The sequence below is a fragment of the Pongo pygmaeus genome, chromosome 12 (assembly GCF_028885625.2).
Source record: "Pongo pygmaeus isolate AG05252 chromosome 12, NHGRI_mPonPyg2-v2.0_pri, whole genome shotgun sequence".
Taxonomy (NCBI): domain Eukaryota; kingdom Metazoa; phylum Chordata; class Mammalia; order Primates; family Hominidae; genus Pongo; species Pongo pygmaeus.
Window position 1 is genome coordinate 46,539,400 of NC_072385.2, and position 14,964 is coordinate 46,554,363.

General features: G+C 37.8%; 1 long non-coding RNA gene across 1 annotated transcript in view; it reads left to right on the forward strand.

Moving 5' to 3' along the window:
- The window catches only part of LOC134737851 (uncharacterized), a 70,234-nt gene that overhangs the window by 2,440 nt on the left and 52,830 nt on the right, over window positions 1-14,964 (forward strand). The window contains exons 2-3 of the long non-coding RNA XR_010123237.1: window positions 3,148-3,223; window positions 4,267-4,360. This is a non-coding gene — a long non-coding RNA (uncharacterized LOC134737851). The remainder of the gene's footprint in view (window positions 1-3,147; window positions 3,224-4,266; window positions 4,361-14,964) is intronic.

Sequence of the window (14,964 nt, forward strand, 5' to 3'; positions counted from 1 at the left end):
AAACCAGCCTTGCATTCTTAGAATAAACCCCACTTTGGTCATGATGCATTATCCTTTTTTTCGTTTTTTGTTTTTTTTTGAGATGGAGTCTCACTCTGTGACCCAGGCTGGAGTGCTGTGGCACCATCTTGGCTCACCGCAACCTCCACCTTGTGGGTTCAAGCAATTCTTCTGCCTCAGCCTCCCAAGTAGCTGGGACTACAAGCATAAGCCACCATGTCCAGCTAATTTTTTTTGTATTTTTGGTAGAGTTGGGGTGTCACCACATTGGCCAGGCTGGTTTTGAACTCCTGACCTCGTGATCCATCCACCTCAGCCTCCAAAAGTGCTGGGATTACAGGCGTGAGCCATCCCGTCCAGCCACCTTATCCTTTTCATATATTGTTGAATTAAATTTGCTAATATTTTGTTTAGAATTTTTGCATCTGTGCTCATGAGGAATATTGGTCTGTAGTTTGCTTGTCTTTGTCTGCTTTTTGGTATCAGGTTAATCCGTAATTTATGGAATTTATTGCAATATTCCCTACTTTTCAATTTTCTAAAACAGCTTTAGTAGAATTAGTATTATTTTATTTTTGTGATTTTGTAGACTTCAGAGCAGCAAGCCATCTGGATATGGAGTCTTTTGTGAGAAAGCCTTTAACAACAAATTAAATGTTTAAAATAAGTATAGGACTATTTAGGCTATCTATTTCTGCTTGAGTGAGCTTTGGTATTTTGTTTCTTTCAAAGAATTTGCTCTAACTTGTTGAATTCATTGGCGTAGAGTCATTCATAATATTCCATTATTATCTTTTAATATCTGTATAACTTGCAGTGATGTTGCATCCCACATTACTGATATTGTTAATTTGCATCTTCTATCTTTTTTTCCTAATCACCTTAGCTAGAGGTCTATCAATTTTATTGATTTATTTTTTCAAAGAAGCAGTTTTGGTTTCACAGATTTTTGCTGTTGTTTTTCTGATTTTTATTTCATTATTTTTGCTGTGATCTTTATTATTTTCTTTTTTCTATGCATGTTGAGTTTAATCTTCTTTTTCTGGTGTCTTAACATGGAAGCTGAAGTCATTGATTTGAGACCTTTTTTTCTATTCTAACATAAGTGTTTTGTGTTGTAAAATTTTCCTTAAGTGCTGCTTCAAGGGCATCCCAGACATTTTGATATATTGGGTTTTCATTTTCACTCCATTTAAAATACTCTCATTTCTCTTTTGATTTCTTCTTGGCCTATTGATTATTTAGAAGTCTGTTATTTAGTTCCCAAATATTTGGGGTCTACCCAGCAATTTTTCAGCAGTCATTGATTTCTAATTTATTTCAATTGTTGTCAGAGAACATACTATATGTGACTTAAATTCTTTTAAGCTTATTGACACTTGCTTTATGGCCCAAAATATGCTATATTTTAATAAATATTCCCATTGTCACTTGAAAAGAATTTACATTCTGCTGTTGTGAGGTGGAATGGTCAATAAATCTTAATCAAATGAGGTTAGTTGGTAGTGTTAATGATAAAATTCTATGACTGGAACAGTAGCTTCCAAAGTGGGTGTATGCATCCCTAAATGTATGAAAAATGATTTATTGAGGTACAGAAAGAAATTATTAAAATTAGGCCAGATGTGGTGTCTTACATCTGTAATCCTAGCACTTTGGTTGGCCAAAGTGGGAAGATCATTGAGCCCAAGAGTTCAAGACCAGCCTGGACAACATAGTGAGATCCTATCTCTACAAAATATTTTAAAAATTTAAAATAAGAATTAGCCAGGTATGGTGGCACATGCCTGTAGTCCCAGCTACTCAAGAGCCGGAGCCAGGAGGTCAAGGCTGCAGTGAGCTGCAATCATGCCACTATGCTCCAGCCTTGATGACACAGCAAGACTCTGTCTCAAAAAAAAAGAAATTATTAAAATTATATATATATATAATTTATTTAATGTATTATGTATATAATTTGCTAAAATTATATATAATTATTAAAATAAAAAGTATATTTATAGATAGTATCATATACTTTTTCTTTTATTTTTTGTATATTGTTACAAATTACAGTCTATTTGCCACAGGATGTCATGAACATGATTAATATTTTTAAAATTCTAAGTGATAGACTCTATACAGTACTTTGTACTGAGATGAGGAGACACTATGCAATTTTTTTTATCCCACAAGCAGGTTGACCAGCACAGTCTTTCTCCTCTGGAGGAGCTCTTGAAATAATTTCCAGGTCTCAGGGGACCTCTGTATAAAAATTATTTTATCTAAGCCCATAGTACATTAGCATGATCAGTAAGTTGTAGATATAACAATCCAATAATAATTGCCAATGCTCTTTTGGGTAGAGGATGATATCTTTTCCTGAAGATCTCTTTATTTTGGCTAACTTATTTGCCTATCATTTTATGTGGTTCCTCCTCCCAAAAAAAGACATTAATTCATTATGTCTACTTGAATTTTTACGTTATCCAAGTAGATCCCAAACTCTTATCACAAATTTCTACCCAATGAGATTCTACTGTGGTTGCTATGTCTTTTTAACCATCTGTCCCTGAAATAAAATCAGATAGTTAAGATTAGCTTACCTTTCTTGAAATTAATCTCCCTAGTGGCTTTTCATAAAATTTTAAAACTCATATAGTAAAAATAATACATTTGTGTTAAACAGGCTTAAGACAAAATGAAATTTTTCTAAAGGTAGAAGGAGTTGATTTAATTTATATAAAGGTTGTAAATTGATTTTAATTAATGTTATTTACAACATGAAAATTTATTGAAAATGTTAAAAGTTAGTAAAACTGCAAAGAAAACAATATGAATAAAAATGGCCTAAGACTGTTTTAAGACAGTTTAAAAGCATTTCCTTACTGAGTGACATGATCAGGCTGCCTGATATGGTTTGGATATTTGTTCCCTCCAAATTTCATGTTGAAATATGATAAAGTTGGAGGTGGGCCCTAATGGGAGGAGTTTGGATCACGGGAGCAGATCCCTCATGAATGGTTTGAGGCTGTCCCGGTGGTAATGAATGAGTTCTTGCTCGGTTAGTTTATACGAGAATTAGTTGTTTAAGAAAACACTGCCCCTCCACCTTCTCTCTCTTTTCCTCTTTCGCTATGTGGCATTCTGGGCCCCCTTCACCTTCAGCCATGATTGGAAGCTTCCTGAAGGCCTAGCCAGGAACAGATGTTCTCATCATGCTTCTTGTATAGCCTGCAGAACTGTGAGCAAAGTAAACCTCTTTATAAATTACCCAGCCTCAGGTATTCCTTTATGGCAACACAAAATGGACTAACACACTCCCATGTAGGCCTAGCAATTACAAAATTATTATATACATGTATTACTTTCTTGATCTCTTTAATTGGTCTATATAAAAGTATTAAAAGTGTATTAAACACTTTTTTAAACTAAAACTAAAGAATGGACTTTACCCCTTAATTGAAACTTGTGCTTGTGTATTTGCTTGTCAAATACATGGTTTTCAACATAAATATGATAATTTCAAATGCTTCTTAAAGAAGAAAAACCAACCTGAGCAATATAAGGCGATCCTGCCTCTGCAAAAAAAAAAAAAAAAATAGCCAGGTGTGATGGCATGCATGTGTTGTCCCAGCTACTCATGAGGCTGAGGTGGGAGGATGGCCTGAGGCTGGGAAGTTGAGGCTGCAGTGAGCTCTGATCATGCCACTGCACCAGCCTGGGCAACAGAATGAGACCTTGTCTCAAAAAACAAAAACAAGAAAAAGTTTATTTACAAGTTTAAGAAGTTAAAAACCAACCAGGCACGGTGGCTTACGCCTGTAATCCCAGCACTTTGGGACGCCGAGGTGGGAGGATCACCTAAGGTCAGGAGTTTGAGACCAGCCTGACCAGCATGGAGAAACCCAAGTCTCTACTAAAAATACAAAATTAGTCGTGCATGGTGGCACATGACTGTAATCCCAGCTACTCGGGAGGCTGAGGCAGGAGAATCGCTTGAACCCGGGAGGCAGAGGTTGCCATAAGCCAAGATTGAGCCATTGCACTCCAGCCTGGGCAACAAGAGCAAAACTCCGTCTCAAAAAAAAGAAGTTAAAAACCACCGAGGCGTTCGTTGCTTTCCCATGAATAGCAGAAACCTATTTTTTTCATAGAAATCCACAGTTTGTCAAGAGATAGATGAGTAAATATCATCTTCAGTACATGATCAGACTGTAGCTCTACTTAAGAAAGTTGACTACTTTTGTCACATCATCCAGACTTTTAAAATTTCTTCTTTGACAGGCTTTGACACCAGCACCTGTCTATGAAGAAAAGAGTGTGTTGTGAACGAAGTCAGAATTTCCTGTGTTCCCTTTGCCGCTACTGGAGCTCACTGGTGAGTCCTGTCAGTATAGATGCCCACATATTTTTTCCAGATCAGACCTTTTCATTCCAGATACGACAGAACATTAAATGCACCCGGGGCCGGGCACGGTGGCTCACGCCTGTAATTCCAGCACTTTGGGAGGCCGAGGTGGGCGGATCACCTGAGGTCAGCAGTTCAGACCAGCCTGACCAAAATGGAGAAACCTGTCTCTATTAAAAATACAAAATTAGCTGGGCGTCGTGGTGCATGCCTGTAATCCCAGCTACTCGGGAGGTTGAGGCAGGAGAATCACTTGAACCCGGTAGGCGGAGGTTGCAGTGGGCCGAGATCGCGCCATTGCGCTCCAGCCTGGGTGACAGAGCGAGACTCTGTCTCAAAAAAAAAAAAAAAGTCTTGAAAACCACGTTGTTTACAAATCTTACAAATGTTATGATATTAATTAGCCAGGTGTGGTGGCCTGTGCCTGTAGTCCCAGCTACTTGAGAGGCTAAGGCAGGAGAATCACTTGAACCTGGGAGGCTGAGGTTGCAGTGAACCGAGATTGCACCACTGCACTCCGGCCTGGGCAACAGAGCGAGATTCCGTCTCAAACAACAAAAACCACTAATGTTATAATATGACATTTATTGGTAAAATCTGTTGATTCATCAACCTACATAGAGAACCATTTATTTCCGTTTATGACATATATCATCAATACGTTGACTAATGGTATTGAGAGAGAAAACTTTTCATTTTCGCATACTACATCTTGTCCTAGTATTTTATGTTTGTTTGTTTTTAGAGACAGCATCTCGTTATGTTGCCCAAACTGGACTCAATCCTGGGCTCAAGCTGTCCCTAGCATTTTATTTACTCTAATTTAGGTTCTCATTACTGTGTGCATTTTCCTTTTCTGGACAATAAATAACTGCTACTAAATAGCTTGCTTCCTGAGGCTGTTCACTGACTACAACTTTTTTTGTTTTTTGTTTTTTGTTTTTTAACAAAAGCTTTACTGTCTTTCAATGTTCCAGTAGCCACTGAAAATAATCTGCCCTTTTACTTGTCAAATGTCTGTTCTTTGGAGTTAAGAGTCTTTGCGGTTTTGCTGGAGCCATTGCTGGATGTGTAAGTTGTTTACCACAGACAATGCACAAAGGAATGAAACAATTTGGATTACCAGAGTTTCTTGTTGCCTGGTGTAGTAAAATGCTTCAAATGATTAAAATTCTTGACTGGGCATGGTGGCTCTCATCTGTAATCCCAGCACTTTGGGAGGCTAACATGGTAGGATTGGTTGAGGCTAGTACTTTGAAAACACCTGGGCAACATAGCAAGATCTCTTCTCTACAACAACAAGAAAATAACAAGGCATGGTGGAACATGCCTGTAGTCCTAGCTACTCTGAAGGCTAAGGCAGGAGGATCATTTGAGCCCAGGAGTTTGAGGCTACAGTGAGCTATAATTACACCACTGCACTCTAGCCTATGCGACAGAGTGAGACCCTATTTCCAAAATAAATAAATAAATAAATAAATATTGGTTAAAACTCCTCATCAACCCCATCAGAAGAGTCCATGGATCTAGGCCTATAATATTTCTTCTGTCTCATACCTTGTCTTAAAAAATCACCGGATCACTAATAAAATATAAAATCACTAATAAAATATAAAATGGTAGAGCACAATAACAGCCACATGAGAAAAATTATTTACAAAATACATGAAATTTTCGCTATACCAATTTAGTTCTAACCTATACAATCCATGCTTTCAGTGACCATTGCTTATGAATAAGTGAAATGAATGGCCACAATGCTGTAAGGCATGGGAGGGAGGCACTGGGAAAACCATTATAAGGTACTTGTACTGTGAAGCAGTACACTATTACTTTAAAGTGGGCTTGCATTAGTTATACATGTATATGAAAAATTTTAGAGAAACCACTAAAAAGAAATATAATTGATATAAGAGAGAAGAGAAAATGGAATCTTAAAATGTTCAATTAAAACCAGAGAAGTTTTAATTGAAGTTAAATTAAAACCTCAATTAAAAGCTCAATTAAAACCAGAGAAGTAAAATGTTCAATTAAAACAAAAACAGAGAAGGCAGAAAAAGAGTGGAAGATAAAAAAAGAAACAGAACAAAAGCAATGAATAGAAAAATTTAAAATATGGTAGATATTAATCCAATGATATCAATATTCACTTTAAATGTGAATGGCCTAAGTACACCAATTAAAAGACTGTCAGAGTGGATAAAAAAACAAGTCCCCACAAGATGAAAAAATTAGAAAAAAAAAGGCCTAACTAAATTTTGTTTAAAAGAAACACATTTTAAATATAAAGATGCAAATAGAATAAAAATAAAAAATTAAAGAATTATGCCATGCTAATACTAGTCAAAAGAAAACCAGAGTTCTACATTAATTTCAAACAAAGAATTTAGCACAAGGAAAATTCTCAGGGATACAGAGGAGAAGTACAAGATTTTAAAAATCTCCAAGAAAATATAACAATCCTTAATGTGTGCATACCTAACAAGAGTGTCAAAATACATGCAGTGAAACTGATAGAACTGCAAGGAGAAATTAATGAATACACTATTATACTTAGAGACTTCAACACCCCTCTATTAGTAGTTGACAGATCCAGTAGGCATGAAATCAGTAATTATATAGTTGAACTAAACACAAACAGCACCATCAATCAACTGAATCTAATTGACATTTATAAAATACTTCATCCAACAGCAACAAAATACACATTCTTCCCAAGCTCACATGGAACATTCACCAAGAGAGACCACATTCTGGGTGATAATCCCTTGACAATGGGATTAAACTAGAAATAACAACAGAAAGATAGCTTGAAAATCCAAAAATATTTGGCAATTAAACTACACATTTCAAAATAATCAGTAGGTCAAGGAAGAAGCCTCAAGAGAAGTGAAATTTTAAAATGTTTTAACTCAATAAAAATGAAATTACAACTTATCAATATTTGTCAGATGCAGTGAAAGCAGTGCTTAAAGGGAAATTTATACCATTAAATGCTTATATAGGAAAATAAAAAAGACCTAAAATTAGTCATTTAAGTTTCTGCCTCAGGAAACTAGAAAAGGAGGAGCAAATTGGCCAGGCGTGCTGGCTGATGCCTGTAATCCCAGCACTTTGGGAGGCCGAGGCTGGGGGATCACCTGAGGTCGGGAATTTGAGACCAGCCTGACCAACATGGAGAAACCCCCTCTCTACTAAAAAAAATACAAAATAGGCAGAGTGCGGTGGCTCACCACTGTAACCCCAGCACTTTGGGAGGCCGAGGTGGGAGGATCACAAGGTCAGGAGTTTGAGACCAGCCTGGCCCAGATGGTGAAACCCTGTCTCTACTAAAAATACAAAAAAATTAGCTGGGCACGGTGGTAGGCACCTGTAGTCCCAGCTACTCGGGAGGCTGAGGCAGGAGAATCGCTTGAACCCGGGAGGCGGAGGTTGCAGTGAACCGAGATTGTGCCACTGCACTCTAGCCTGGGCAACAGAGCAAGACTCCATCTCAAAAAAAAAAAAAATTAGCTAGGCGTGGTGGCGCATGCCTGTAATCCCAGCTACTCAGGAGGCTGAGGCAGGAAAATCACTTGAACCTGGGAGGCGGAGGTTGCGGTGAGCTGAGATCGCACCATTGCACTACAGTCTGAGCAACAAGAGCAAAATGCAAAAAAAAAAAAAAAAAAAGGGAGGGAGGAAGGAAGAAAAGGAGGAGCAAATTAAATTAAACATAAGCAGAAAAAGAGAAATTATAAAAATCAGGGCAGAAAACATCAAAATTGAAAACAGGAAATCAATAGAAAAAGAATCAATGAACCCAAAGCTGTTTCTTTGCAAAGATCAGTGAAATTTATAAACCTTTACTCAAACTAATGAAGAAAAATAGGAGACACAAATTACTAATATCAGAAATGAAAGAAGGCATATCACTATGAACATTAAAAGCATAATAAAAGAATGTGATAAATAATTATATGCCCACAAATTTGATAATCTAGATGAAGTAGACCAGTTCCTTAAAAGACACAATCTACTAAAACTCTCACAAGGAGAAATAGATGATATAAATAGGCCTGTATCTACTAAATAAATTGAATCAATAATTAATAACTTTCCAAGACAGAATGCACCAGGCTCAGATGGATTCACTGGTGAATTCAACCAAATATTTAAGAAATAAATTATAACAGTTCTCTATAGTCTCTTCCAGGAAATAGAAACAGAGGGAATACATTCTAACATTCTTTGAGGACAGCATTACCCTAATACTAAAACCAAAGATATTACAAGAAAAAAACAACTACAGACCAATATCTTTCATGAATATAGATACAAAAGTCCTCAACAAAATATTAACAAATAAAATTCAACACATCTAAAAAGAATTATACACCATGAACAATGGGATTTATTTTAGGTATACAAGACTGGTTCAATATGCAAAAATCAATTAATATGACTACATTTGATCTTAGCCAAAAGGCTGAGAAGAGATGAATTAATGTAATTTATTACACCAAGACACTAAAGAAGATGAATCATATGATCAAATACAGAAAGAGAATTTGACAAAATCCATCACCCATTCATAATAAAAACTCTCAGCAAACTAGGAATAGAGGGGGACTTCCTCAGTTTGATAAAGAACATCTACAAAAACCCCTACAGCTAACATCATAGGTACTGATGATGCTTTCTTCCTAAAATTAGGAGCTACACAAAAGAGTAGCTCACCAGTCTTATTCACCATCATTCTGAGAGTCATGGTTAACACAATAAGACAAGAAAAGGAAATAAAGCTCACCAGTCTTATTCACCATCATTCTGAGAGTCATGGTTAACACAATAAGACAAGAAAAGGAAATAAAAGATATATAGATCGGCCAGGCACGGTGGCTCACGCCTGTAATCCCAACACTTTGGGAGGCTGAGGTGGATGGATTGCCTGAGCTCAGGAGTTTGAGACCAGCCTGGGCAACATGGTGAAACCCCGTCTCTACTAAAATACAAAAAAATTAGCCGGGCATGGCGGTGTGTGCCTATAATCCCACCTACTCGGGAGGCTGAGACAGGAGAATCACTTGAACCCGGGAGGCGGAGGTTGCAGTGAGCCGAGATTGCCCCACTGCACTCCAGCCTGGGCAACAGAGTAAGACTCTGTCTCAAAAAAAAAAGAAAGATATAGAGATCAAGAAGGAAGAAATAAAACTATCTTTGTTTACAGATGATGATTTTCTATGTAGAAAATCCCAAAGAATTGACAAAACAAACAAAAAAGGCCACTAATTCCTGGAGCTGATATGCACTTATAGCAAAGTTGTAGGATACAAGGTTAATATACAAAAGTCAATTGCTTTCCTCTATACCAGCAATGACCTATTGGAATTTGAAATTGATAACACATCTTCAGTAGCATCCTTAGCTTAAGAAAGAAAATAAAAAATAAAAATAAAGACACAACATCATTTACATTAGCACCCTGAAAGAAAAAGAGAAATACTTAGGTATAAATTTAGCAAAATATCTACAAGAGCTATATAAGGAAAACTATTAAACTGTCATGAAAGAATCATGGATAGGAAACTCAATATTGTTAAGATGTCAGTTCTTTACAACATGATCTATACATTTAACGCAATACCAATAAAAATTACAAGTCGTTTTGTAGATATTGACTAACAGATTCTAAGGTTAATATGGAAAAGCAAAAGACCCAGAATAGCCAACACAATATTGATGAGAAAAAGTCAGAGAACTGACACTGCAAAACTTCAAGACTTACTGTACAGTAATCAAGACAGTGTGGTATTGGTGAAAGAACAGACAAATAGATTAATGGAACAAAATAGAGAGGCCAGAAAGAAACACACAAATATAGCCAACTGATCTTTGACAGACAAGCAAAGGCAATTCAACGAAGAAAGGACAGCCTTCAGCAAATGATACTGAAACAACTGGATATTCACATGGGAAAAAAATGAATGTAGACACATGCCTTACATCTTTCACAAAAATTAACTCAAAATGGATCATAGTAAAATGTACTATGTAAAATGCAAAACTATAAAACTTCATGTAAAATGCAAAACTACATGTAAAATGCAAAACTATAAAACTTCTAATGTAAGGCATTAATAATAGGGGAAATGGGGACCAAAGTGGGTGCAGAGAGAAAGCAAGAATATGAGAGTTCCCTGTACTTTCTGCTCAGCTCTTCTGTAAAACTAAAACTGCTTTTAAAAAAATTAAGTCTATCAATTATTGTAAAACTAAAACTGCTTTAAAAATTATTTTTAAAAACTCCATCTGCATAGTTAAATTTAAAAAGCAAACAACTTTTAAACAGGATTTTCTAACCTACTTAGAGGTTTTCCAGAGCACTCTAAATGAATTTTGAACATATTTATTTAAAACATAAACATTAAGTCCGGGTGCAGTGGCTCACACCTCTGATCCCAGCACTTTGGGAGGCTGAGGTGGGCAGATCACTTGACGTCAGGAGTTTGAGACCAGCCTGGCCAAAATGGTGAAAACCCCGCCTCTGCTAAAATATAAAACTTAGTGAGGCATGGTGGCAAGTGCCTGTAATCCCAGCTACTTGGAAGGCTGAGGCACGAGAATTGCTTGAACCCTGGAGGCAAAGGTTGCAGTAAGCCAAGATCGTGCCACTGCACTGCAGCCTGGATGACAGAGCAAGATTCTGTCTTGGAAAAAAAAAAAAAAAAAACCATAAACATTACATATTCTGATTAGTTTACAGGAACAATTTATTGTCGTTAGAGAAGATGAAAATTTATTTGCTATTTAGAATCCTTCCTTTCTCGCTTTCTTTTTCTTTTCTTTTCTTTCTTTTTGTTTTAAATCAGGATCTTTCTTTGTCACCCAGGCTGGAGTGCAGTGGTGTGATCATTGATAGGGACAGGAGGCAGAGAAATTCTAGGCAGAAAAGGGTGGGGTCCCTGGTGAGGGCTACACCCTGAAGTCTGGAACCACAGCCCCAAATGAGAACTTTACATCCCCATTTTCCCTGCTTGAATGTCGCCTTTTCCAAAACCACCCCTGGCCCACTCCACCCCACATCCTGTACCCATGAAAACCCCAGGCTCCACTGGCAGAGAGCAGAGAAAGGGAGAAGAAGCAGCTGAACGTTAGAGAAGTCGCTTGACTTCAGAGGGACAGCTTGACAGCAGGACTTAGGAGAAGAGTCTGGCCAGAGACAGCTGGACGTCCGGGGAAGAATATCTTCCTGCTCCATCTGCTTTGTAGTTCCCTTTCCCGCTGAAAGCCACTTCCATCAGCAAGAAAATCCCCTGTATTTACTATCCTTCAATTCGTTCGTGCGATCTGATTTTTCCTGGACTCTGGACAAGAGCTTGGGATAGAGAAGCCTGTAACAGTGACCCACTACCCTTGTGAAAAGGCAGAGGGTCCACTGAGCTGTTAAACACTTAAGCCATCTGCAAATGGAAAAGCTAAAAGAGAGCTGCCTGTAACATTCCTTCTGGGGTTTCAAGGGTCATGGGTACTCCCTACTAGATGCTGCTGTGGGGCCCACACAAAGTTTTGCTTCTGCCCACACCCAGAAGTACTCGCCCCAGCTCTTGCACCCACTCAGCTGTGCTCTCCATCCTGTGAAGGGTGGAGGATGAAAGTAAAGGGATAGCAAAAATGTACTGAGCAAACACTTATTATCATAAGAAAACTGGAGTGGCTATATTAATATTAGACAAAATAGACTTCAAGTTAAGGAATATGAACAGAAATAAGAAGACATATTCTTAGTTGTGAGTTTAAAGTTTAAAAAAAGAAGGACATTTTAATGATAAAAGAGTCAATTCATCAATAAGACATAATCTTATACATGTGTATCATATAGTAATAAAGTTTCAAGTATATAAAGCAAAACCTACAGAACTAAACGGAGAAACAGACAAACCCACAACCATGCTTGAACAGTTTAATACCCTTCTTTCAGTAATTGATAGAACAAAGTTAGTAAAGACGCAAGAGATTTCAGCAACACAACTGAGCAACTTGATTTCATTGATGTTTACACAGAATACTGCCTAAAAAAAAAAGGATACGCATTCTTTTAATGTGAAAATCATCATCATGGCCGGGCGTGGTGGTTCACGCCTGTAATCCCAGCACTTTGGGAGGCTGAGGCAGGCGGATCGCGAGGTCAGGAGATCGACACCATCCTGACTAACACAGTGAAACCCCATTTGTACTAAAAATACAAAAAATTAGCCAGGCATGGTGGCACATGCCTATAGTTCTAGCTTCTCAGGAGGCTGAGGCAGGAGAATCGCTTGAACCCGGGAGGTGGAGGTTACAGTAAGCCAAGATTGGGCCACTGCACTCCAGCCTGGGCAACAGAGTGAGACTCCATCTTAAAAAAAAAAAAGAAAGAAAGAAAGAAAGAAAATCATTATCACAAAGAAAGCTTTGCATATGTTCATTTTTTGTAATAATGAAACACTGGAAACAAAATTGGAGAACTGATAAATAAATTGGCATTTTTTGAAAATAAAAAACACACAGCAGCTAAAATACATTGGAGCTGATTTTATCCTCATGAGTTAATATGGATAATTTTCAAAAAATATGATAATGAATAAAAGAAGCAAGTTGCAGAATAATATAGTAGGATACCAATTTTTTTAAAAGTCTTAAAGCATACAAAACAATGCTTTATATTAGTTATGGGTACTACAGGCTTAGTGAAAATATAACATTAGCTGTAGAGAACACCATTGCTACTTCAGAATAGTGGTTACCTCAAAGAAGAGGAAAGAAATGTGATAAGGTGTTCAACTCTATTAGTAATGTTATATTTTTTAAGAAAGAGAGGAAGTGATGAAAAATAAATTTTTTCCATTACTAAAATATTGAAGAACTAGAAGCTATCTCAGTGATCAACAGTTGCAGAACCAGACAATCCCCTATACCCAAGTTGCTGAAAGCTTCTAGGGCAAACCACACCACTGAGTAGGGTAGTATTTCCACAGATTGATGATTTTCATTTTCTATTGGGGGTTTCCCCCATCTCAGAGGATAAAATGGCTTCTTCTACCTATTCAACCCCTCTATCTCTATGCATAATCCCCACCCCCTGCTCCCAACTCCAGGATCTCATTCCATCAATTATTGTCTCCCTTCCATACTTGTTCAGTCTTTTATTCTCCACATCCTATAAACATGTTCATATTTCTATTGCTTAAAAAATAAACAAACAAAAAAGTTGATCTTGCAGGCTGGGCAGCATAGTGAGACCCCATCTCTACAAAAAGTAAAAAATCAGCTGGCATGGTGTGGTGTGCCTATAGTCCTGGCTACCTGGGAGCCTGAGGTGGGAGATGGGAGGATCACCTGAGCCCAGGAGGTCAAGGCTGCAGTGAGCTGTGATTGTGCCACTACTGCACTCCAGCCTGGGCAACACAGTGAGACCCTGGGTCAAAAAAAAAAAAAAAAGAAAGAAAGAAGAAGAAGATGTTGATCTTGGCTGTGACACCATCATTTTTCTTCTTATCTGCAGCTCAATTTCTTAAAAAGGAAATCTAATCACTTCCTTCCATTTCCTCAACTCCCTGCAATCTAGCTCCCACTCTGTAGGTACTCCCTTTTAAAAATTTTCTCCCCTGGACTTCTAAGACCCACTTCTTTCCTGTTACCTCCTTCGTTGGCTTCCCTTCTCACTGCCTACTTTCTTTCCCTCAGTGATTTTCTAACTAACATCATCAACCTTCCAGGCTTCCACGTGCTGATGAAATCTCTATCTCTAACAGGACTACTTTCCCAAATTCTAGAGCTACATATCCAGCTGTTATGTAGCTCCACCTGGACATGCCACAAATATCTTAAATTCAACATATCCAAGATTCGTTGAACATATCCAAGATAACCTTGGCATCTTTCTCAATGTATTGTCTCTTCCTGCTCCCCAACCTCACTTCTTATTTCAGTCCATGCCTCTATCACCACCCTATCACCACCCTAGTTACCCAGCAGAAACCCTTAGTTACTGCCTCCCGCCTTCTCACCCCGCAAGTCCCATCAGATACTAGTTCTGTTGCCGCTACATTAGCTAAGGCCCAGCTTATCTCTGATCTGTGCTATTGCCTAGCCTTGTGCCTAGGAATTTTCCTCCTTCAGGCTTTTCCTCAAATCATCTATTCTCCTTCCCACTGCCAGAGTTATTTCCCTAAAATGCAAATTTGAGAAATTCCCTCTCTTGCTTCAAATCCCTCAGTGACTCCCCTCTGTCCATGCTGCAAAGTCCAAGTTCCTCAGCATGGCTCACAAAGCCTTTATCATCTGCTCCCCACCCACTCATTCAAACTAGTCCCTAGTACCTCCTCTGCTACACTCCAACAGTAATTGAGGATATTAATAATGAATCACCTCTAAGGCACCAACACACATCTATTGAGCTGTTAAAATAATTGAAAAAAACTTTTTAAAAAGATTGTTTAATAACATCAAAAGAAAAACTACATATATGCCTGTCAAATGAAGAATGGGTAAAGAAAAGGTGGCATCCTCACTTAGTGGAATAACACTTAGCAATGAAAAGAATGACCCACTGC